Below are 23,927 nucleotides of genomic sequence, written 5' to 3' on the forward strand. Positions count from 1 at the left end.
ACTACAACACTTAAGTGGTGAGTATTATCATCTCCTTTTACACATGATAAAACTGAAGCTCAGAGAGTTTACAAGGTAGACGTGGGTTTCAAACTGAGGTCTCTGTCTCCAGGACTCCGTTGTCTTTCCTCTACTGTATGTGGACTTTTTCTTGGAGGTGAAAGAAGACTTCAAGGATGTCCAGATTAAGCTCATTGGGGTAATTTTCTAAAACATTGTGACATTTAAGTCAGGGAAATAATTGTAGATAGGTGCCCTCGATTGGGACTGTTTTCTGACCTTTGGCTTTATGGATAGGGAAGTCTCCCAACTTACCTTCTGATTATACTGCCCTCTTCTCCCTACTTTGCAATTCTTCCCTCTTCTCTTGCCCAAGCAGTAATTTCAGTCACTAGGGTGAAGTCCAAAGAACTTGCCAGACACATTTAGGGCCTCAAAGTTGACATGATTCTTGAACATTGTGAAACCTGGCATTTGTGTGTGAGTACCTGTGTATGTGTAGGTTTAGTTACAGGGGTGGGGGGTAGGATATGAACAGGAGATGTTATCCAAAGAGATATGTGTATGTCTTCTGTGTCCATAACAATCTTCTTATTGGGGAAGGGGCATATAATCAAAAGGTGTGTGTGTGTGTGTGTGTGTGTGTGTGTGTGTGTCTGTGCAAATAAAGTTTGTGTGTACAAGAGGTGATTACGCAGTCATGTGTATATTCGCTTATGGTTTGTGTGTATAATCATAGAAGTGAACATGTAAATTGGGAGAATACATGGGCTCAGGTAGAAGAGAAGAAAGGTTTAAAATTCAATTGAGGGAAATGTATGAATTCACACAATTCAAAATGCATTCCCTGAAATACGAACCATTTAAATTTACCCTAGACTAATGGTATAGGACTTCACTCAAGTAGAAATGAACCCCACACACATCAGCATAACCAGGGGTGTGACAGATCCATTTTGTATACTTCCCTGAAGAATCAATACAAAAGGGACTGCATCATAGGGCATTACTGCCACTTTCCCATGAGCTAATTATTTGCATTTATCTTTCCTGATTTCGCCAGAGTGGGCTAACTCTCTAGTAAATGTTGAGCCTTTCAAATATATCAAGATATTGGTTTCCAAGGGGAGTGGATAGAACAATCAATCAGGAATTAGGTCTGTCACTGACTAACTTTGAATAACCTGGAAAAGTCATCTAGTCTCATTGTACCTCAGACTTCTCATCGCCTAAACAGGCATTAGAGTAGTTGTCCAATCTACTCTGCAGGGCTGTTTTATGTAGCCAACAAAATAATATGAAAGCTTCTGAATATCATATATATTGTAAAGCAAATAAATTGTTATTGATTTTGTTGCTGTCTCAGAACCAAGTTATTAAATGTACTTGTTGTTTGGGTTTCTCTGTTAACTGATTAAATGAAACAAACACCTGATATAAACACAGGAGTCGACTTAAATTTGAGCACTTTTGGCACAGTGATTTTTAGGTATGTCATTTTATCTCTTGAACCTTAAAAGTGTCACACTTGTAAAGTAAACTTATGATACTCGAACTCACAGGATTGCTTTAAGGATTACATGAGATACAAGAGCACACTGTAAGCTTCAAAATATACACATGAGGAGGGTATTAGTGTTTCCCTTGTGCTCTACTGGCAAAGTTCACTTTGTTTTAGTTCATGTGGCAAAGGGAAAGTTGAAGAGCTTTGCCAATAAATACGAATTTTATTTACCTCCCTGTCTCCAAGTACATAATTAACAGCTGGCTGGTGTGTTACTGTGAATTAGGATTAAGAGGCTCTATAACTAACTGCTCAAGCTTCTTGAAAGTTAGTTGACCATGTAACACCAAACAATTGGCTAGTCAATTGATTAATATTTAACTAATGACTGGGTTGTTTTACCAACCTAGGTATTTTTGGTTTTGTATCTTCAAGCTTAATATCTAGACACTAATTGATTTGTTCATCAAACATTTATGGAGTTCTTACCTGGTTCAAAGTAGAAGATAGATATCCAGAGATTAAAAAATACTGGTGCTTGTTTCCAAAGAGCTCCCAGTCTACTTAGGAGACAGAAAAGTAAAGGAATTAAAAAATGATTCTGCAAAGGTGCATTGGGTACATTAATAGATGCATAGATGTAGGTGCTGTGGGGGAAGAGAGGATGGGAGTCTAACTCTGACATTTGTCCCAGGTGTTAGAGGTTATGATGGACCTGAGTCTGGAAGGATCCGTGAAAGTTTACCATGCAGAGGGGAGGGAGAAAGATTTGAGATAGAGGAAATGATGCAAGTAAAACAGACGTGGAAGTGTGAGAATGAATCATATATAGTGGAATTGAAAGTAGTTGATAATGACCCATTAAGATGCCTATGAAAATGTAGTTAGAGCTTCTCTCTTAAGAGTGGGGGAAGTACGGGCCAATTTATTAAGGACTTAGAATCAAAATGAGAAACTTAAATTCTCTCTGCATTTAATGACACACCAAAGACTATAGGCAGGCAGGTAAATGACATATTTTCATTTTAGAAAGAAATAAAATCAAACTTTTGTTGAACATTCACTGTATGCTCTGTGGGAAGCTGCGACAGACTAAAGATAAAATATCTTGAGGATTGTAATTTTCTGGAACTTATAATAGAGTACATGGAGGGGGCTGTGGATTTCTCAGCCCTTTTTTAGTGTAGAGGATAAGGATACCAGGGTGGAGGACTTCACCTCTCAGTCCATTAGAGCAACAGCAGAAGATGGCCTGGTGGATTGGGCAAGAACTTGTTCACATCAGTTTGTGCCCCTCTTCCACCCTGCCCCAATGTAATAGGGGGACTTTTCCAAACCTTTGTGAGTGGGGAAAGTGCAAGTCACATACCCTATTATTAGCAAACATCAATTATATAGGTCTCTCCTACTTTCAGGAGAAGGAAAGAGAAACCTCTGAGGAGTATGAAAATACACTCTGTAAAAGAGGATTCCTCTAGGCCTATGAAAATTTATGGCAGAAAAAAGCAACACATTTCTTTGTGTTGGATTAGAAAATGAAGATCATTATCTTTAAAAACTATTTTTAAATGGGAACCAGAATTTTTTTAATAATAAGTTTCAAATAGATACGTGCTTTTTAAAGATAAGAGCAGAGAACAATGAGAAGAGAACATTCTGGAATGAAAATACAGAAAGATGAAATGTGAAGACAATATGTTGAGCAAAAAGAGAACTAGGTGACATAAGGAAGACACAGCAACCAATTTAGTTACCTGACCTCCTTACTCCTCTTTCTGAGCCTGTGCTTCTACTCCCACTGGGGAAAGGGCACATGATTTGCTTTGCTCATGGTTGATTGGATGAGGAATGGGCACATGATCCAAACTTGGCCAGTCAATTCTTTCCTTCTAGAAAGTCGGAATAGAGACCCAGGAGTGCTATGCAGGCTTGGATTGTGCTGAAGAAAAAAGGTAGAACTACTTTGGGGGCCATTTCCTTTTCTGTTCTTGGAGAAATAGAGATCTGAACTGCAGAGAGGAATGAAGTAAGAAGATGAACAAAGAAAAGCAGAGACAAGAGACCACAGAGTCTGGAGAGAGATAGACACAGAGAGAAAGTAGCTATCTTGGTCCCTGACAACTTTCCAGTTCCTCATTCCAGTCTCCCATGAGGCCTCACAAGACTTCCTGACTTTGGGTTCTATGAATTACACTTGTATTATTTTAAAAACATTCCACTTTTGGCTTACCCTAATTTGAATGGGATACTATTATTTGCAACCAAATGGTCCTTGACCAGAAAAGCAGGATTACAAGAATACGAAAAACAAAACAAAACAAAAAACCCAGTACTAGTGTAGACTTCTGTTTTGAAAGTCAGCAGGAGAACAGCTTCTACTGCAGAATTTCTGATTTCCCACAAAAATACATATAAATTAAAGGATTTAGAAACGAGTCACAAGAACATTGAAAATTTAGACTTGTAGTCAACCTAATTCCGGAATCAAGAGGGTTGATTTTTAATATTTATTTGGCTTAACCTCTCAATGGCATTTGTCCCTGTGGGCTATCCCCTCTCTCCTGAAGCATTTTCCTTCCTTGGCTTTCATGACTATATTCTCCTGATAGTTTCCATGTCTCTTTAGCTACATACTTAACCATTTTATGATTTCCTTTAGGGTTATTCCTGAGCATTTTTCTCTCTCATTCTACTCAGGGTGGTCACGTTTATGGTTTCTCTTATTACCCATATGCCAATGATTTTGAAATCTAATGCTCAGTCCATAGCCCCAAAGTATGCAAACATCTTCCTACTAGAAATTTCCACTGGGATGTTATGACAGTATTTCATAGGTAACCCAAATCATTCTCTTTATAGCCATATCTGCCCTTCCTTCAATAAATACCACCTTCTCTATCTTCCCAGTCATTCAAACTAGAAACTTGTGAACTATCTTGAAATATTTCATTTCCCTTATCCTTAATATTCAGTCACTCACTAGGTCCTATTGTGAAGATGATAGAAAAAAAACCAAACAACTAAGACACCCCCTCTCCCATTGACCTTTGATTTGGTGCCAGCAGCCTTTAAACTTCATCTCCTTTCCATGTTCTTCACCTCTAGCTCAATCCTAATAGGGTCACACACTTCCTGGTAAAATGGAAAGCCTGTGTGTGTGTGCATGTGTGTGCGTGTGTGTGTGTGTGTGTGTGTGTGTGTGTGTGTGTGTATGTGTGTGTTAGAGTAGGCATATGCTGAAATAAAGAACTCTAATAACAGTGGATAATGGAAATTGAGTTCTAAATAAATACTATGAGATAACACTATCAGAGAACAAGGTGATGACTGTAGAGAAAGGAGGGCATTAAATGAAATTGTGGTTGAACCTGAAGATTGAAGTGGAATGAAGTACACCCACCTAACCTTACCTCTCCTTACCATACCACCACCACCATAAGCAGCAGCAGCCCACAGCTGTACAGCTATAAAGATTTTTCCATCATATGACAGAATATAAGTCCAATGCAATCCACATACTGTTTGTGGACAAACTCTATCTGAAAGCACTTTTCTATGTTTAAGAATGAATAAGATGGAAAACAATGGAAATAACCATATGGAACTTACGAAAAAATATTGTAGAATAAGAGAAAGGGATAAGTATTGGAAGACTCAAAGGAAGAACCTATTTCTGAAAATGATCTCTTGCACTGTATTAAAATATAGATAAAGGTGCTATTAAAAAAGATAACCCATAATACAGTGTTTCAAAGAAGATAGAAGTTAATTCTCCTTTCCTATAAGGGTCTAGAGGCAGGATGGTCAAGCATGGGACAGCAGCTCTAAGAGATGCCTTCTATCTTGTTACTCTGCAGTATCTAGAGAAATACTACTCAAAGTGTGGTTCAAACCAGCGAGCCATCTTTGGACTTCTTGAAAACAGTCAGCAATGAGACAAGTACAGAAACTGGCAGTGTTTATCTTCTCTGATTTTGCACTAACAATACTTACCACTAACCAGGAACAGACAATTTTCAGATTGTACCTCTGTAGGCACACTTTGAATAACACTGCCTTAGTGGACCATATCATTGTATGTGTGACACTAACTAACACCATGCTGCATACAGACAGATAACAACAACAAAAAATTCTTCAGGAAGGGCAGGCAGCAATTTCACTAATATAAAATTCATAAGACACAATGAAATAAAACAGAATATTATAAAAAATTAAAAAGAGAATAGGAGATGAAAAAGAGAAAAGAAATGATGAGCTAAAGATGTTGTTGAAAATACAGTTTAACAATAACCTTGAAATCTACATTGGAGGCAGCAGAGAGCATAATCAGTGCTGCACAAAATCCAGTAAGTGGTGTCAGAGATATATCTGAGTTGTTCTCCTATAATGCAGGGAAAAAAAAAAGCTCAAAGAAATTTAAAAATTGAAAGGGAAAATGACCAATGTGGAAGCCGGAAACAGAGAACCAAAAACTAAATAAATCACTCTCCTGAAAAAAAGAAAAAAACCACAAATAAAATCAAATTATTAATTAAAGATATAAGACAAAACAATCTTAACTGAGGTGAAGTGAGACATGTTTAAGGATTTAAAAAGCTCACTCCATTCCAGGAGAAAATCACTGAAAATGTAATTAAACTTAAAGTCATCCAGATAAGATTTCTGGACTAGAAGGATAAAGAAAAATCCACTGAAAATCCAGGCAGAAAAAGCCATAATGGGGAAAATCTACATTTATTCTTTTTCATAGCAATAAATTCTATGGTTAGAAATTTTGAGGGAAGAAATTTTAAAAAAACCTATTAGCCAGGAATTTTATATCCCACCAAATTATCTTACTTTTTCATAGGTAAAGTACTAAAATGTCATTGAGTTAATTTGTTCTATAAATATGGCCATGTTTGTTAACTGTCAGGTCCTTTAGATACAATGGTAAGCAAGATATATATCTTTCTCAAGTTGGAAATATAAAACAAACAGTATTGTTAGATTATAAATAATTTGGATTTAAAATTCCAGATTATATCAATGAAGACCATGAAATGAAGGAAACATGGGAGAAAAGTAGGGGATTGAAAAGATACTTTCTCATTCCCGACAAAGATAAAAATAACTAAAGGTTAAAAAAATGCTTTTGAAAATTTTATAAGTATCAATTTGTAAAATTAATAATAGGAAATCTTTAGAATAATACAGTACAAGATTGCAGATCATATATGTTAGTGTTAATCAAAAGCATCCATGGACAAATTTTCTTTATTAAATGAGTCTCAAACTATATTAAAATAATCTAATCATTTTTGTCTTGGTAAGGAACATATATAACAAAAGCAAAGAGCAAAATTATTAGCAGTGGTAGATGTTGAAAATTCAGAGAAAGAAACAGATTGTAATGTTAATTTCAAGGCAAAATTCAAGGAAAACGTTACAGATAACAAACAATTATCTTTGACATACATTAAAGATATAACTATCATGAACCTTTTCTTGCTGAATGCTATACTATTGAACTAAAAAAAGACAAAGACAATTAGAAATAAAAATAAAAAAAGTTTTTTAACGTTTATTCATTTTTGAGACAGAGAGAGACAGAGCATGAATGGGGGAAGGTCAGAGAGAGAGGGAGACACAGAATCTGAAACAGGCTCCAGGCTCTGAGCTGTCAGCACAGAGCCCTATGCGGGGCTCGAACTCACCAACTGCAAGATCATGACCTGAGCCGAAGGCAGACGCCTAACTGACTGAGCCATCCAGGCACCCCTAAAAATACAAATAAAGTTGAATGAGTATATCCTGGAATCTTTTTCTCTCAATCCAACCCCATAAAAATGAAATAAAAGATATATTTAAATATTAAACTAATAAGAATAATATTTGAAAATAGGAAAATAATTTATATTGGCCCAAAGGCCAATCTATAGAAGAAAATGGAGTGGAGATCTCAGCACTAAGTTAAGTCTGCTTTTGCAATAAGCCACCTATAGGCAGGAGCTCAACCTAGAAAGCCACAAGTCATAGGAAGACTTTTAGCTCAGGACACAAGGATGAAAATTCTGTTGCAGAAGATGAATTCACAACCAAACATCACTGAATCTATGAGAAACAACTACACCTCATCAGGGTCTATCAAGCCTAACAAATAGAAACACTTTCAGCTTAGGAAATAGAGTTAGTAAACCAATTAGAAAAGGACTTTAAATAAATAAGTTAAGATCTTCATAGAGATAAAGGAAGGAAATTTGGGATAAGAATAGGGCTTATAAAACAGGAGCAGATTGATATATCAATATATCTGAATCTATATATCATCTATATATCTCCTATTAGAGACCTGAGAGGAAGTATGTGTGCATGTATGTATGTGCATGGGTGTTTCTATATACAAAAGGAAATAACATGCTGGATAGAGCTAAAGAACAAATCAACAATGGGGTACCTGGGAGCTCAGTTAGTTAAGTGTCTGACTCTTGATTTCTGCTCAGGTCATGATCTCATGGTTTGTGGAATTGAGCCCTATCTATGTCAGGCTCTGCACTGACATCATGGAGCCTGCTTGGGATTCTCTCTCTCTCTCTCTCTCTCTCTCTCTCTCTCTGCCCCTCTCCCACTCACACATCAGCACTCTCTCTCAAAATAAACAAATATTCTTTTATTTATTTATTTATTTTTGTTTTTATTTATTTATTTATTTTATTTTTTATGAAATTTATTGACAAATTGGTTTCCATACAACACCCAGTGCTCATCCCAAAAGGTGCCCTCCTCAATACCCATCACCCACCCTCTCCTCCCTCCCACCCCCATCAACCCTCAGTTTGTTCTCAGTTTTTAACAGTCTCTTATGCTTTGGCTCTCTCCCATTATAACCTCTTTTTTTTTTTTCCTTCCCCTCCCCCATGGGTTCCTGGTAAGTTTCTCAGGATCCACATAAGAGTGAAACCATATGGTATCTGTCTTTCTCTGTATGGCTTATTTCACTTAGCATCACACTCTCCAGTTCCATCCACGCTGCTACAAAAGGCCATATTTCATTTTTTCTCATTGCCACGTAATATTCCATTGTGTATATAAACCACAATTTCTTTATCCATTCATCAGTTGATGGACATTTAGGCTCTTTCCATACTTTGGCTATTGTTGAGAGTGCTGCTATGAACATTGGGGTACAAGTGGCCCTATGCATCAGTACTCCTGTATCCCTTGGATAAATTCCTAGCAGTGCTATTGCTGGGTCATAGGGTAGGTCTATTTTTAATTTTCTGAGGAACCTCCACACTGCTTTCCAGAGCGGCTACACCAATTTGCATTCCCACCAACAGTGCAAGAGGGTTCCCGTTTCTCCACATCCTCTCCAGCATCTATAGTCTCCTGATTTGTTCATTTTGGCCACTCTGACTGGTGTGAGGTAATACCTGAGTGTGGTTTTGATTTGTATTTCCCTGATAAGGAGTGACGCTGAACATCTTTTCATGTGCCTGTTGGCCATCCGGATGTCTTCTTTAGAGAAGTGTCTATTCATGTTTTCTGCCCATTTCTTCACTGGGTTATTTGTTTTTCGGGTGTGGAGTTTGGTGAGCTCTTTATAGATTTTGGATACTAGCCCTTTGTCCGATATGTCATTAGCGAATATCTTTTCCCATTCCGTTGGTTGCCTTTTAGTTTTGTTGGTTGTTTCCTTTGCTGTGCAGAAGCTTTTTATCTTCATAAGGTCCCAGTAATTCACTTTTGCTTTTAATTCCCTTGCCTTTGGGGATGTGTCAAGTAAGAGATTGCTACGGCTGAGGTCAGAGAGGTCTTTTCCTGCTTTCTCCTCTAAGGTTTTGATGGTTTCCTGTCTCACATTTAGGTCCTTTATCCATTTTGAGTTTATTTTTGTGAATGGTGTGAGAAAGTGGTCTAGTTTCAACCTTCTGCATGTTGCTGTCCAGTTCTCCCAGCACCATTTGTTAAAGAGGCTGTCTTTTTTCCATTGGATGTTCTTTCCTGCTTTGTCAAAGATGAGTTGGCCATACGTTTGTGGGTCTAGTTCTGGGGTTTCTATTCTATTCCATTGGTCTATGTGTCTGTTTTTGTGCCAATACCATGCTGTCTTGATGATGACAGCTTTGTAGTAGAGGCTAAAGTCTGGGATTGTGATGCCTCCTGCTTTGGTCTTCTTCTTCAAAATTCCTTTGGCTATTCGGGGCCTTTTGTGGTTCCATATGAATTTTAGGATTGCTTGTTCTAGTTTCGAGAAGAATGCTGGTGCAATTTTGATTGGGATTGCATTGAATGTGTAGATAGCTTTGGGTAGTATTGACATTTTGACAATATTTATTTTTCCAATCCATGAGCAGGGAATGTCTTTCCATTTCTTTAAATCTTCTTCAATTTCCTTCATAAGCTTTCTATAATTTTCAGCATACAGATCCTTTACATCTTTGGTTAGATTTATTCCTAGGTATTTTATGCTTCTTGGTGCAATTATGAATGGGATCAGTTTCTTTGTTTGTCTTTCTGTTGCTTCATTGTTAGTATATAAGAATGCAACTGATTTCTGTACATTGATTTTGTATCCTGCAACTTTGCTGAATTCCTGTATCAGTTCTAGCAGACTTTTGGTGGAGTCTATCGGATTTTCCATGTATAATATCATGTCATCTGCAAAAAGCGAAAGCTTGACTTCATCTTTGCCAATTTTGATGCCTTTGATTTCCTTTTGTTGTCTGATTGCTGATGCTAGAACTTCCAGCACTATGTTAAACAGCAGCGGTGAGAGTGGGCATCCTTGTCGTGTTCCTGATCTCAGGGAAAAAGCTCTCAGTTTTTCCCCGTTGAGGATGATGTTAGCTGTGGGCTTTTCATAAATGGCTTTTATGATCCTTAAGTATGTTCCTTCTATCCCGACTTTCTCAAGGGTTTTTATTAAGAAAGGGTGCTGGATTTTGTCGAAGGCCTTTTCTGCATCGATTGACAGGATCATATGGTTCTTCTCTTTTTTTTTGTTAATGTGATGTATCACGTTGATTGATTTGCGAATGTTGAATCAGCCCTGCATCCCAGGAATGAATCCCACTTGATCATGGTGAATAATTCTTTTTATATGCCGTTGAATTCGATTTGCTAGTATCTTGTTGAGAATTTTAGCATCCATATTCATCGGGGATATTGGCCTGTAGTTCTCTTTTTTTTACTGGGTCTCTGTCTGGTTTAGGAATCAAAGTAATACTGGCTTCATAGAATGAGTCTGGAAGTTTTCCTTCCCTTTCTATTTCTTGGAATAGCTTGAGAAGGATAGGTATGATCTCTGCTTTAAACGTCTGGTAGAACTCCCCTGGGAAGCCGTCTGGTCCTGGACTCTTATTTGTTGGGAGATTTTTGATAACCGATTCCATTTCTTCGCTGGTTATGGGTCTGTTCAAGCTTTCTATTTCCTCCTGATTGAGTTTTGGAAGAGTGTGGGTGTTCAGGAATTTGTCCATTTCTTCCAGGTTGTCCAATTTGTTGGCATATAATTTTTCATAGTATTCCCTGATAGTTGTTTGTATCTCTGAGGGATTGGTTGTAATAATTCCATTTTCATTCATGATTTTATCTATTTGGGTCATCTCCCTTTTCTTTTTGAGAAGCCTGGCTAGAGGTTTGTCAATTTTGTTTATTTTTTCAAAAAACCAACTCTTGGTTTCGTTGATCTGCTCTACAGTTTTTTTAGATTCTATATTGTTTATTTCTGCTCTGATCTTTATTATTTCTCTTCTTCTGCTGGGTTTAGGCTGCCTTTGCTGTTCTGCTTCTAGTTCCTTTAGGTGTGCTGTTAGAGTTTGTATTTGGGATTTTTCTTGTTTCTTGAGATAGGCCTGGATTGCAACGTATTTTCCTCTCAGGACTGCCTTTGCTGCGTCCCAAAGCGTTTGGATTGTTGTATTTTCATTTTCGTTTGTTTCCATATATTTTTTAATTTCTTCTCTAATTGCCTGGTTGACCCACTCATTCGTTAGTAGGGTGTTCTTTAACCTCCATGCTTTTGGAGGTTTTCCAGACTTTTTTCTGTGGTTGATTTCAAGCTTCATAGCATTGTGGTCTCAAAGTAAGCATGGTATAATTTCAATTCTTGTAAACTTATGAAGGGCTGTTTTGTGACCCAGTATATGATCTATCTTGGAGAATGTTCCATGTGCACTCGAGAAGAAAGTATATTCTGTTGCTTTGGGATGCAGAGTTCTAAATATATCTGTCAAGTCCATCTGATCCAATGTCTCATTCAGGGCCCTTGTTTCTTTATTGACCGTGTGTCTAGATGATCTATCCATTTCTGTAAGTGGGGTGTTAAAGTCCCCTGTAATTACCACATTCTTATCAATAAGGTTGCTTATGTTTATGAGTAATTGTTTTATATTTTGGGGGCTCCGGTATTCGGTGCATAGACATTGATAATTGTTAGCTCTTCCTGATGGCTAGACCCTGTAACTATTATATAATGTCCTTCTTCATCTCTTGTTACAGCCTTTAATTTAAAGTCTAGTTTGTCTGATATAAGTATGGCTACTCCAGCTTTTTTTTGGCTTCCAGTAGCATGATAAATAGTTCTCCATCCCCTCACTCTCAATCTAAAGGTGTCCTCAGGTCTAAAATGAGTCTCTTGTAGACAGCAAATAGATGGGTCTTGTTTTTTTATCCATTCTGATACCCTATGTCTTTTGGTTGGCGCATTTAATCCATTTACATTCAGTGTTATTATAGAAAGATACGGGTTTAGAGTCATTGTGATGTCTGTATGTTTTATGCTTGTAGTGATGTCTCTGGGACTTTGTCTCACAGGGTCCCCCTTAGGATCTCTTGTAGGGCTGGTTTAGTGGTGACAAATTCCTTCAGTTTTTGTTTGTTTGGGAAGACCTTTATCTCTCCTTCTATTCTAAATGACAGACTTGCTGGATAGAGGATTCTTGGCTGCATATTTTTTCTGTCTAGCACCCTGAAAATCTCGTGCCAATTCTTTCTGGCCTGCCAAGTTTCAAAAGAGAGATCAGTCACGAGTCTTATAGGTCTCCCTTTATATGTGAGGGCACGTTTACCCCTTGCTGCTTTCAGAATCTTCTCTTTATCCTTGTATTTTGCCAGTTTCACTATGATATGTCGTGCAGAAGATCGATTCAAGTTACGTCTGAAGGGAGTTCTCTGTGCCTCTTGGATTTCAATGCCTTTTTCCTTCCCCAGTTCAGGGAAGTTCTCAGCTATTATTTCTTCAAGGACCCCTTCAGCCCCTTTCCCTCTCTCTTCCTCCTCTGGGATACCAATTATGCGTATATTATTTCTTTTTAGTGTATCACTTAGTTCTCTAATTTTCCCCTCATACTCCTGGATTTTTTTATCTCTCTTTTTCTCAGCTTCCTCTTTTTCCATAACTTTATCTTCTAGTTCACCTATTCTCTCCTCTGCCTCTTCCATCCGAGCTGTGGTGGTTTCCATTTTGTTATGCATTTCGTTTAAAGCGTTTTTCAGCTCCTCGTGACTGTTCCTTAGTCCCTTGATCTCTGTAGCAAGAGATTCTCTGCTGTCCTGTATACTGTTTTCAAGCCCAGCGATTAATTTTATGACTATTATTCTAAATTCACTTTCTGTTATATTATTTAAATCCTTTTTGATCAGCTCATTAGCTGTTGTTATTTCCTGGAGATTCTTCTGAGGGGAATTCTTCCGCTTGGTCATTTTGGATAGTCCCTGGCGTGGTGAGGACCTGCAGGGCACTTCCCCTGTGCTGTGGTGTATAACTGGAGTTGGTGGGCGGGGCCGCAGTCAGACCTGATGTCTGCCCCCAGCCCACCGCTGGGGCCACAGTCAGACTGGTGTGTGCCTTCTCTTCCCCTCTCCTAGGGGCGGGATTCACTGTGGGGTGGTGTGGCTCGTCTGGGCTACTTGCACCCTGCCAGGCTTGTGATGCTGGGGATCTGGCGTATTAGCTGGGGTGGGTAGGCAAGGTGCACGGGGGGAGGAGGGGCAGGCTTAGATCGATTCTCCTTAGGTGATCCACTTCAGGAGGGGCCCTGTGGCAGCGGGAGGGAGTCAGATCCGCTGCCGGAGGTTTGGCTCCGCAGAAGCGCAGAGTTGGGTGTTTGCACGGAGCGAGCAAGTTCCCTGGCAGGAACCGGTTCTCTTTGGGATTTTGGCTGGGGGATGGGCGGGGGAGATGGCGCTGGCGAGCGCCTTTGTTCCCCACCAAACTGAGCTCTGTTGTCAGGGGGCTCAGCAGCTCTCCCTCCCTTTGTCCTCCAGCCTTCCCGCTTTCCGAGCAGAGCTGTTAACTTATGACCTCCCAGACGCTAAGTCGCGCTTGTTGTGGGAACACAGTCCGTCAGGCCCCTCCGCTTTTGCAAGCCAGACTCGGGGGCTCTGCTTGGCCGGCGAGCCGCCCCTCCGCCCCGGCTCCCTCCCACCAGTCCGTGGAGCGCGCACCGCCTCGCCGCCCTTCCTACCCTCTTCCGTTGGCCTCTCGTCTGCGTTTGGCTCCGGCGACTCCGTTCTGCTAATCCTCTGTTGTTTTCTGGGTTATTTAGGCAGGTGTAGATGGAATCTAAGTGATCAGCAGGATGTGCGGTGAGCCCAGCGTCCTCCTAAGCCGCCATCTTCAGGCCCACAAATATTCTTTTAAAGAAAGAACATACCAACAAGCAAACATCTTTACTTAGGAATTCTTTTCAAAACACAGTACAAAATAATAAAGAGGTAGGAAAGAGGGGGAAAAAGTTAAGAGACTGGAAATGGATCCAACCCTCACCTACTAGAAGTATAAAAACAAGAAAATAAAGGAGAGATAATGTTTGAGGAGTTCACCAAGTGACAAAGCAAATAGAGAATAAATTACACTTTAGAGTGCTATAAAACTTTACAAAGACAAAAGATAGAAAAACAATTTCTAACAGCTATGAGAGTGAAAGGTCAGATCACCTGCAAAGGAATCACTATCAGTTTAAAATCATTTTTCACCAATAACCTCAGAAACAAGAAAGCAGTTGAAAATATTTGCAAAATGTTTGTGGAAAAATATATTGAATCTGGAATTTGATACCTAAGTAAATTTTTATTCTATAGCAAGGATAAAATAAAGACATTTTCAAGCAAGCAAAGACACATAAACTTTTCTAAAGACTCTCTTAGCAGGAGGGGGAGAACTAGTAGATAATAAGGTCTGGCAAGAAGACAAATGAATTCAAAGATATAGTAGAATACAGGAGTCAATGGTGAACAAAGAAAATGGTCTCAATGCTTATTGTGTACAAAAAAATTCTGATTAACAAATTATTAAATTGTAACTAAAGGTACATATGAGACCTTAGAGGTGAGGAGAGTAGCTAAGAGAAGTAACTTCTTGTCTTCTTATTTGGGATGAGAAAGAATAAAAATGATGATTAATTCTACAACATTTTTAAAAAATGTACATTTGAAAGCTAACTACGGGTAAACACTTGGTGAAGAAAGATAGTGAATAGCTTTAAAGCAATAGAGAGAAAATGGAACAAAAAATGTACTCAGTCCAACCAAATGCTCAAGAGAGATAAAGCAATGACATGGTAAGAGAAAAACGTAAAATGTAAAGATATCTGTAATAAAATTTGAAGTAGTTTTAATTACACATTTAACAAGATTGATCTAATACCAAGCAAAGAGCTCTGAATTCAACACATAGGAATAACACAACTTTTAGTCAAACAGATGGAACAGGTGCAAAAGCTGATTATATACTATGCCACAGGGGAAGCCTTGTCAAGACTGATATTGCATAAGTCATGTTCACTGACTGCAGTAAAATAAAAATAAAAGTTCACAACAAAAATAGAGCCTTCCAAAAGACCAGATATCTGGAAATGAAAAAAATACAAGTAAAACACATCAATTTAATTCATGGATCTAATGGAAGTATTTAGAATAGATATGAAATAAAATTTGTAAGGTATTAACTAACGTGATATGGAGAGACAAATTTATATCCTTAAGTGGTTTACTATACAACACAATGTTTAAAAATAAACTAATCTTTCCATCCTAAATGCTAGGAAAAACCCAGAGAAAATAGAAGGGAGGAAAATAAAGATAAAAGCAAAACTTAATAAATTAGAAAAATGCACAAATACCCAAAGTAGAGTTGATTAACAAAACCAAAAGTCAGTTCTTTGAAAAGTTTTATAAAGTAATACTCTGGGGAAAAATTCTATGAGAAAAGAAAGCAAAATAAATAGAATCTGAAATGAAAATAGGGACATAAAAATGCTCTAAAAATTAAGATATTTTTGTACCAAGGAATTTGAAACATAATTAAGCAGAATATTTTAAGGAAAATTTAAATAACAAAAATGAACTCAACAACATAGGCCAATAAACATAAAAGAAATAGAAACAGAAGCCAAGGATATTTCCTAAGAAAAGGCACCAGACCCAGATAACTTTATGGGTGAGTTCCAGCAAATCTTCAAGGAATAGATAATTCTCATCTCATGCAAACTGTTCCAAACAATATAAAAAGGTGGGAAACAACCCAACATATTTGTAAGGCTAGCTTAACAATGATATCAAAACCAGACTATGTTCATAAGTCATATTTGGTGTATACTTTTTGGTTTGGTGTGTGTGTGTGTGTGTGTGTGTGTGTGTGTGTGGTGTCTGTGTGTGGATTTTATTCATAGGTAGTAAATTATGGCTTTTGTTGTGAACATAAATAGGAACATCCTTCCTATTATTTGTTCTAATTGGTTATCACTGCTTCAAATAAATTAATTATTGAAAATAATTCTGAAACTCAGCATAACCTAGTGGAGTTTGATAGAAAGAGACACTTTGCCCTTGAAGGGATTTATTTAGTTTCATGCTTGGTTTCAATAGTTGTCTCATAACTTCAGGGTATGTAATTTGTATAGTGTAGACATATACTCTGATTTATGTGCTTTTTATTTGGAAAGGAAAAAAAAGGGATGAGAAAACAGTCTCTAAGGTCCCAGCCATCATGCATCAAGATCCCCTTTCATCTTTATACATGTTACAGATACTTCATATGTAAGCTATAGAGAACCATACAGATGTTAGTCATTACAAGAACGGTCACTCTTCTGTGACAGGATTGGGAAACAGTTCTGTCTCCAATCCTAGGGAAATAAGTTTCTCTTCATAGTTCCTTTTCTCTCCAGTGCTTTCTGAGACCATTGCTAGAAACAGAACTAATATATCAGTTGCCACATTTACTGTTCATGAGTTACTAGGAGATTGAGTTGGCTCTGGCCAAGGGCACACATTCTCGGAGCTACCACCACCTTTTCTTGCCATTATTGTCTTTCACTTTCCTACAGACTCAGTGTTACAAATGGTGAAGTGGCACCACAGGTGCATGCAAAGTAGTAAAAAGAACACGTAGCATTAGTCCTAGGTTCAAATCTTGACTCTACTGTTCAAACTGTGTGACTTAAGGCAGGTTAATTAATTTCTCTGTACCCCCAGCTCCCTATTTGTAAGATGAAATTATTAAATATGCCAGGGTTGTTAATGAGAATATAGAACATAATATATACAAGATTATTTAGCACAACTCTTCTTATGTATTGCCAGTATTCCATATATGTTGGTTCCCTTATACCTAATTTATAGAAATCTTGGATCTAGATCAGTTGATAACAGTGTCTTTATGAAAAATCTGTTTTGAATTTCAAACAACAAATTTGCAAGTTCATTTTAGAGTCATTAACAACAAGAAGTTTCCTGTAAAGTACTTAGCATCATGGCACTTAAAATTTTGAAAAAAAAAAATTAAATGTAGTTTCTAACCTACACACTCTTTTGAATAGGAGCTGAGTCGTCATCTGGTACCTGTTGCACAGCAGACAATCAGATGTTTGAAGAATGAAGGTGACATTTATGTGTAGGTGATAATTAACATGATTCAGCACTTCCTCGTTTACAAAGCTCATTCACTATCACAGATTTTATGTGTTCACCAACACCTGGGGAGTAAAGTCAAAAAAAATATCATCATCTCTATTTCATAGTTGAAGAAACTTAACTCTGAGAAGTTTTCAGTGACTGTCTTAAGGTCACAGTTAGGGCTTAGAACATAGGTTTTGCTGATTGTTTTTGCAAAATTCAGTTAATTTTCTCATGGTGTCTTATGCTTTGGGAGAGTGTGTGGAGTAAACATGGCAAGAATAAGAAGGCCATTTGAGAGTAATTTGGCAATATCCTGCAAGTCTGACAATGTGCAAGCCCAACAGCTCTCTTCTAGGTATATACCCTAGAGAATCTTTCTACAGGTGCATAAGGATGCGTGAACAGGAATACTTATTGGAGCATTATTTGGTAATAGCAATAATTGGAAGCAACTTAACATCCATTTGAAGGAGAACAAATAAGTAAGCTATGTTCTCTTCATACCATGAAATGTTATACAACATTTGAAACAACAGGTTAGCTCTCAGAAACCTGATATTGAGTGACAAAAAGAAATTTTAGAATGATACATGACAGTGTTTATGCAACATTTTAAAAAAGTGAAATGACAGATGCTATTTATCTAGTTACCAGAGACTATTTATCTAGATACATATTTATCCTAGATACTATTTATCTAGCAAATACATATAATACACACTTGTTGTGAACTCTAAGGATGTATACCAGTTTCAGCATAATGTTTGCTTCTGGGGAGGAAAGGGAGATTAAGAAGGAGAGCAAAGGGGGCTTTAATCTGTAGTGCTCCCTTTCTTTTATGTAAAAATAAGAAACATGATAAAATGGTAACATTTGTTAATTTCTGGTATTGGGTACACGATGTTTTGTTTTCTTATTTTCTCTTTTAATGCATTGTTTAAGCTTTTCAAAATTAAGAAAGAGAGAAAAATATTCACTTAGAATGGAGCAGTACACTATAGTAATTAAGAGTGTGTTTCAGAGACCATGTTTGAATCCCAGTTCTGCCCATTTCAATGCTCTTAAAACGAAACAGGTCTCCATACCACAACATTTCTCTGTGCCTTTAATATGCTTATGTGTACTGTGGGCCTTTAGAAGAGAATATAACATTCAGAATTTCCCGAACTCATTTGGCCTTGGAATAGGTTTCTTAGAACCCAGTCTGATGGAGCCTGCCTTACAGATATTCCATATTTAAGTGTTAACTTAAATGATCAGTTGTCTTCAATCTGGAAAGGGTCTCCCTTCATCTCCTTCCTATTTAACCCGTCTGTGTGTCTTTTCTACTCCCACTATCTCTAACGAGATAGGCTCTGTTAAGATAGCAAGGCTCATTTGATGTGGGCAATTTTTTAAAAATGTTAAGGTCTTTAAAAAAAAGTGTTTATTTTTCAGTAGCATTTGTTATTTCCAGCTTTGGGCAATTTCCAGCATGTCTGTTAGATGTCTGGCCACATTAAATCCAATTTCCTCTCAGTTACTCAGAAATCCATTTTCATTTATTTTGTTCAGTGTTCATGCTTTATAACTGTGAGGGTCTGCCAGGCTTAAGCTTCCTAAAGAGTATCTTAAGCCATGGTTTCCACCAGACCCACAGGTGGCTTGCTTATTCCTCAGGAATTCCCCTAAGAGACACTTCAGAAGGCATCACACATGCCACACACATACTATAATGTTGTTCTTGTCCCTCCCACTCATCAAGCCCTATGGGCCAATGTCCAGAAGTAGAATTTCTTTGATTTCAATGAACCTGTTTTATTTTATTCAAGGCTTACAGATCTCTGTTGTAATGCCAGTTTTAGCCTAGGGTGTAACACTCAGCCTGAGTTTGGAGCTGTACCCTGCACATTGGGAATTAAGGGTTCTATTCCAGGTTCTGCCTCTGACCTTGGTCTCCATTTGACCTTGGGTAATTCAGATCTCCTGGAGGGCAAGCTATCCAGACATAGAACATTTAGCTATGGTTTACCTTGGATTTGAAATGTTTCCCCCAATGATTTATGTCTCTGACATGGTTTCATTTTATATAACCCCAAATAGAGCCTCAGTTGTTTCCCTTGGCCTCTTCGAAATCACCAGAGCTGCTTACTCCATATATTCAAGTTTTGCAAAATTCCCCGGGATGTATCCCCTTATATGTAATAAGGCCAGCTCTGCTTTGTCGATTAGTTTGGTGATCCTTTGGGCCTCTTTTGGGATTTCAGAACTTACGCTCTCATAGTAAAATGTGCCAAAACTGACAGATAGAAAATAAGAATCAGCTCTTTAGAAATGAGAGGGCCCCCGAACTCACTTCTTAGAAGTTGAGCCTTGAGCTCTAGGTCTTTCCATAATGAGCTCAGAGTACAGCATAAGCTATATTAGGGCTCAGAGCTACAATGACCTGGCCAAGTCTCCTCGCCACTGAGAATGTATAATTACTTTCAAAATGCCAACTGATTGGTTTTAAAAGCCATTGATAAACTCTTTGTCTTTTTAAATTAATTTGTCTAGTTGGGTCATGTCAGAAACAAACATTTCTATGTGTACCTGTCAGTGCACATATAATATTCATTGAGCCCTTTCTATAACCACCACTTTGCAATGGAGGAGACAAGCAAAGGATAGAACCTTAGTCTATACCTTCTAGAAATTTCCAGTATGGTTGAAGAAACTTAATCACAAGAAACAAATTGAAGGTCACTTAATATTGACCTTCAGTTAGTATTGAGATTTGTGTGAAGGAAACTGGTGCTACCAAGCATCTGACCATCCCTATAGACTCTGAAAACAACAACAAAAATAGTATAATCCATTAATAAGCTTCAAAAGAATTGTAACAGCATTGTCTCGTGTGTATATCTGTTTAAGGATGAGTGAGTATATTACTGAGGCAGTTTATGTACATAAGAAATACAAGAAGACTTAGATAATTTGGACTATTCTGATACCTCCCTAGTGCCTGGGCAACTGTCCGTAGATGATGAATGTTTCTGATGCTTTGAAATTTTCATGAAATGTTGGGGTGGATGAATGACCCATAACACTGAGAAATAGGACAAGAATGGTTAACATCCTGGCCTTCATCCTTCTAGTCTTTGAGCTGATGTAACGTAGTTGTTGGATTATCTGTTCTCTGAAAATTCAAATCCATTTGTGCCTTGGCTTCTTCCAGAGAAATGTTTCTCAGATCCTTAACACACTGTGACAGGCCCCATCACGGCCACCTTCAAAGACTCCATCCTTGTTCAGTTTTGGATGACTTTCTTATTCTCGGCCCAAGTGACCAAAATCATTATTGATGTCCTGGCTGGAGCATTGCTGACATTTTTCCAGATTAAATAGGATTTATATGTGATCATTCAGGTAGTCTGCTTTGAATTTGAGGGAACATGTTTCTACTTCATGGAGATGAGGGGATCTGTACATGCTCAGGAATGACAGTAAAGTTAAAAGCATTTCATATCACCCTTTCCTTTCCTGTTGATTTTTATGAAGCTGTTTAAAAAAACAATCTTGGACTGCTTCAAGGAGGCCCATTCTTCCCTTCAAACGTCAAGCTTTCTTCTCAAAGCAGTATTTCTTGGATAAATGTAATTCAGACCTGTGTCTACACAGTCCAGTGAAGTGGAGCATTTCAGATAATTTGAATGTCAAAAGATGTTTCCCCTCAATTATCCAAATATTTTAGGTGAATGTGTTAAAAAAATTTTGTCTGAAATTATCTAGATCAAGAACTCAATTCCCCATATTACTTTACATAAGTACAGGGTGTATATATCTTTTGTTAAGAGTTATTAACCATAAAACCCCACCATTGGAGTTTTAATTCATTTTTTCCCAGTTTCCTGTAGAAAGAGAATTTAGCAAAACATTCCGTGTCCCTTCTTTACCCCATCATATTCTCAGAAGCAGCTGCTGTTGCCTTGGCCACAGTACAGCTTTTATTTGCTGATTTGGGGACATTTATGTCCAATGTTGGCTGCGTTGTGGGGATGTTGAATTTCTTGGAATACAAGGCTATAAGCCATGGCTTGTGAGGCACCTGTGAGGAGAACACCCTTGCTAGTCTTAAGCATAGACCCCTGGCTTTCCACTCACCACAGCCTAGACCCAGAGGAGGCTCTGGTGGCTTTTAACTACAACTGAGGTGGGTAGACTAAGGCCAGGCTTTCACACACAACTCCCATGAAGAAAGGAGTCTCTCCTGGACTTCTTCAAAAATCTAGAGACTCACTACCTGCACATTCTTATTTGTCTGACCAGCCTTTGGGCCTAATTGGAGAGAGAGACACAGCTGGGTCAAAAGAACATTTCTGGACTCCTTTGGTCTTGATAGTTTTAACCCAAATCCAATTCACCCACAAAGACTTACTGCTGGCACTCAGTTAAGGAGCAAACTGTTTTCTATGCCTCCTGCCTTGGGAAAGTTGCCATGGTTCAACTCGATACTATTCAGAGAACCTTGCTGAAGGATGAGAGGGCTCAGACAATGATGCAGTTGGAGGCACCACATCTGTGATTTAAGTCTGCTTTAAAGTCTTCAGTGGTGGCTCATGATCTAAAATTTCGTCTGTGATCTAGTCCCTGTCTACCACTCCCATTTTATCTCTCACCACTGCTTGTCTAGTACTTTGTATGCCAGCAATTCCAAGCCACCCCAAATCTCCACAGTCCCCAAACAAATCCATGGTATTTCTTGCCTTTGGGTTTTTAAAGTGTTCTTTCTATCTGCAATGTCCTCTTCCTGGTAAATGCTCATTATCTTCCTGCTGTATCCCCCCTGGGTCCCCTGTCTTATTGTGAAGACCCTACACAGGTGTCATTTCCAAGGAAAGTCCTCCCTGAGCCTGATCCATCCAGCCTTATCCCTATTAGTAGGGATAGACCTACTAATAGGTCTATCATTGTCTTACACATACCACATACCACATTGTCTTATAATTATCTGGCTATATGTCTGCCTCCCCCACATCAAATCTCTTTTACCTTTCTTTTCCTAATGCCTGTCACAGAGATGGGAGCAGAGTAGACACTCAATACAAATGCTGAGTACATTGAATGAACAGATAAGTGTTCCTGAGTGGGTGGGGGATAATGTTTTTTGGTTGGGAGTTTTATTCAATGGTGGGTGGAGAATAAACATCACAGTAATAATAATAGTTATGTTCTATCTGAACAGCTATTATCTGATAAGTGTTTTAATATGTGTAACTCTTACAATAATACTATGAGGTAGGTACCATGATTATTCCTATTAAAAGATAAGAGGATAATTATGATAATGATAATAATTATGATAGCAATACTAAAGAGTTTAAAATAAAAATTATAAGAGAACCACATAAGAGAGAAGTTAAGTGACTTTCTTAAGGCCACACGTAATCACACAAAAAAAATAGAGCATGGAATTACTATTCAATGCTAATCATAATATGCTAAATCAATTACATCTTATCATTTGGAGATGGGTATAGAAACTGGTCATATTGGAAACCAATTAAAATTCCCTCAAATGATTAGACTTTGAATTACTCTGCTGGGAAAACTCTAAAAGCACTAAAATCAAGAAATAACTTCATTCAGTTTGGAGCTGGCAGTGTCCATGTACACATGGGCTCCAAAGGCAGGAACGGCTTGTTAATTTGGCATTTAACTAGCAGAAATTTCTATTAACAATTATTACTGGGAAGAGTAGTTGATGCATAATAATGGCCCTTGAGTATTGCTTGGTCATGATGTGCCTTTTGAATTATCAAAGAAAATTGAAATTATGCTCATTCTAAGTTTAGTATTGCCTGTCTTATTATTCTTCAAAGTCTTTGTTAGTAATCTCTGAATAACATAGGTCCATTAAACTATCTAAAATATTTTAACACCCAGAACCCCACAAAGAGAAAATGTATTATTATTTCAAGTCTGGTTATTTATCCTTAAAAGGTATGTAAGTATTGATGTAATTTCTAAAATACAAATTTGTAAGAAAATAGGAGCTCATAGTAGCTTTTTGGTTATTATATACTTTTCCATTAACAGATAGAATTTACTCATTAATAAATATTTACCAAGCACCTACCATGCGGACAGGCATTGTGTTGGGTGCTGAAGTTACAGGTATAATTAAGACAGATATAATCCCTGTCCTTCTGTAATTATGGAATCCATGAAAGTTTTGATGTTAAAGAACAGATTTCTGATTCTCGAAGATGAATGCTATCATGGTTAAGACTAAGACTCCAAGGTCAAAATAAATAAATGGTACAACCGAACAAGCAAACTGCTAAGTACAGAAAAGGAAGAGTGATTTGACTTGGGGCCTGAGAGGCAAGAAAGTGTGGTGATCACTTGGGATGGATAGGGAGGCAGGGGGCATGTGGTCTCGTAACAGGAGATATGCTTTGGTCAGATTTTGGGGTCCTAAGAAGTCTGGGCAGTATCCTGCATAGTGGATGGAAAATAGGCTTTTGTCTGTATGCCAGTGCCTTGGTACTGTCTGCATGTAAAGCCACTTGGGGGG

Source organism: Prionailurus viverrinus, chromosome B4 (assembly GCF_022837055.1).
Source record: "Prionailurus viverrinus isolate Anna chromosome B4, UM_Priviv_1.0, whole genome shotgun sequence".
NCBI lineage: Eukaryota > Metazoa > Chordata > Mammalia > Carnivora > Felidae > Prionailurus > Prionailurus viverrinus.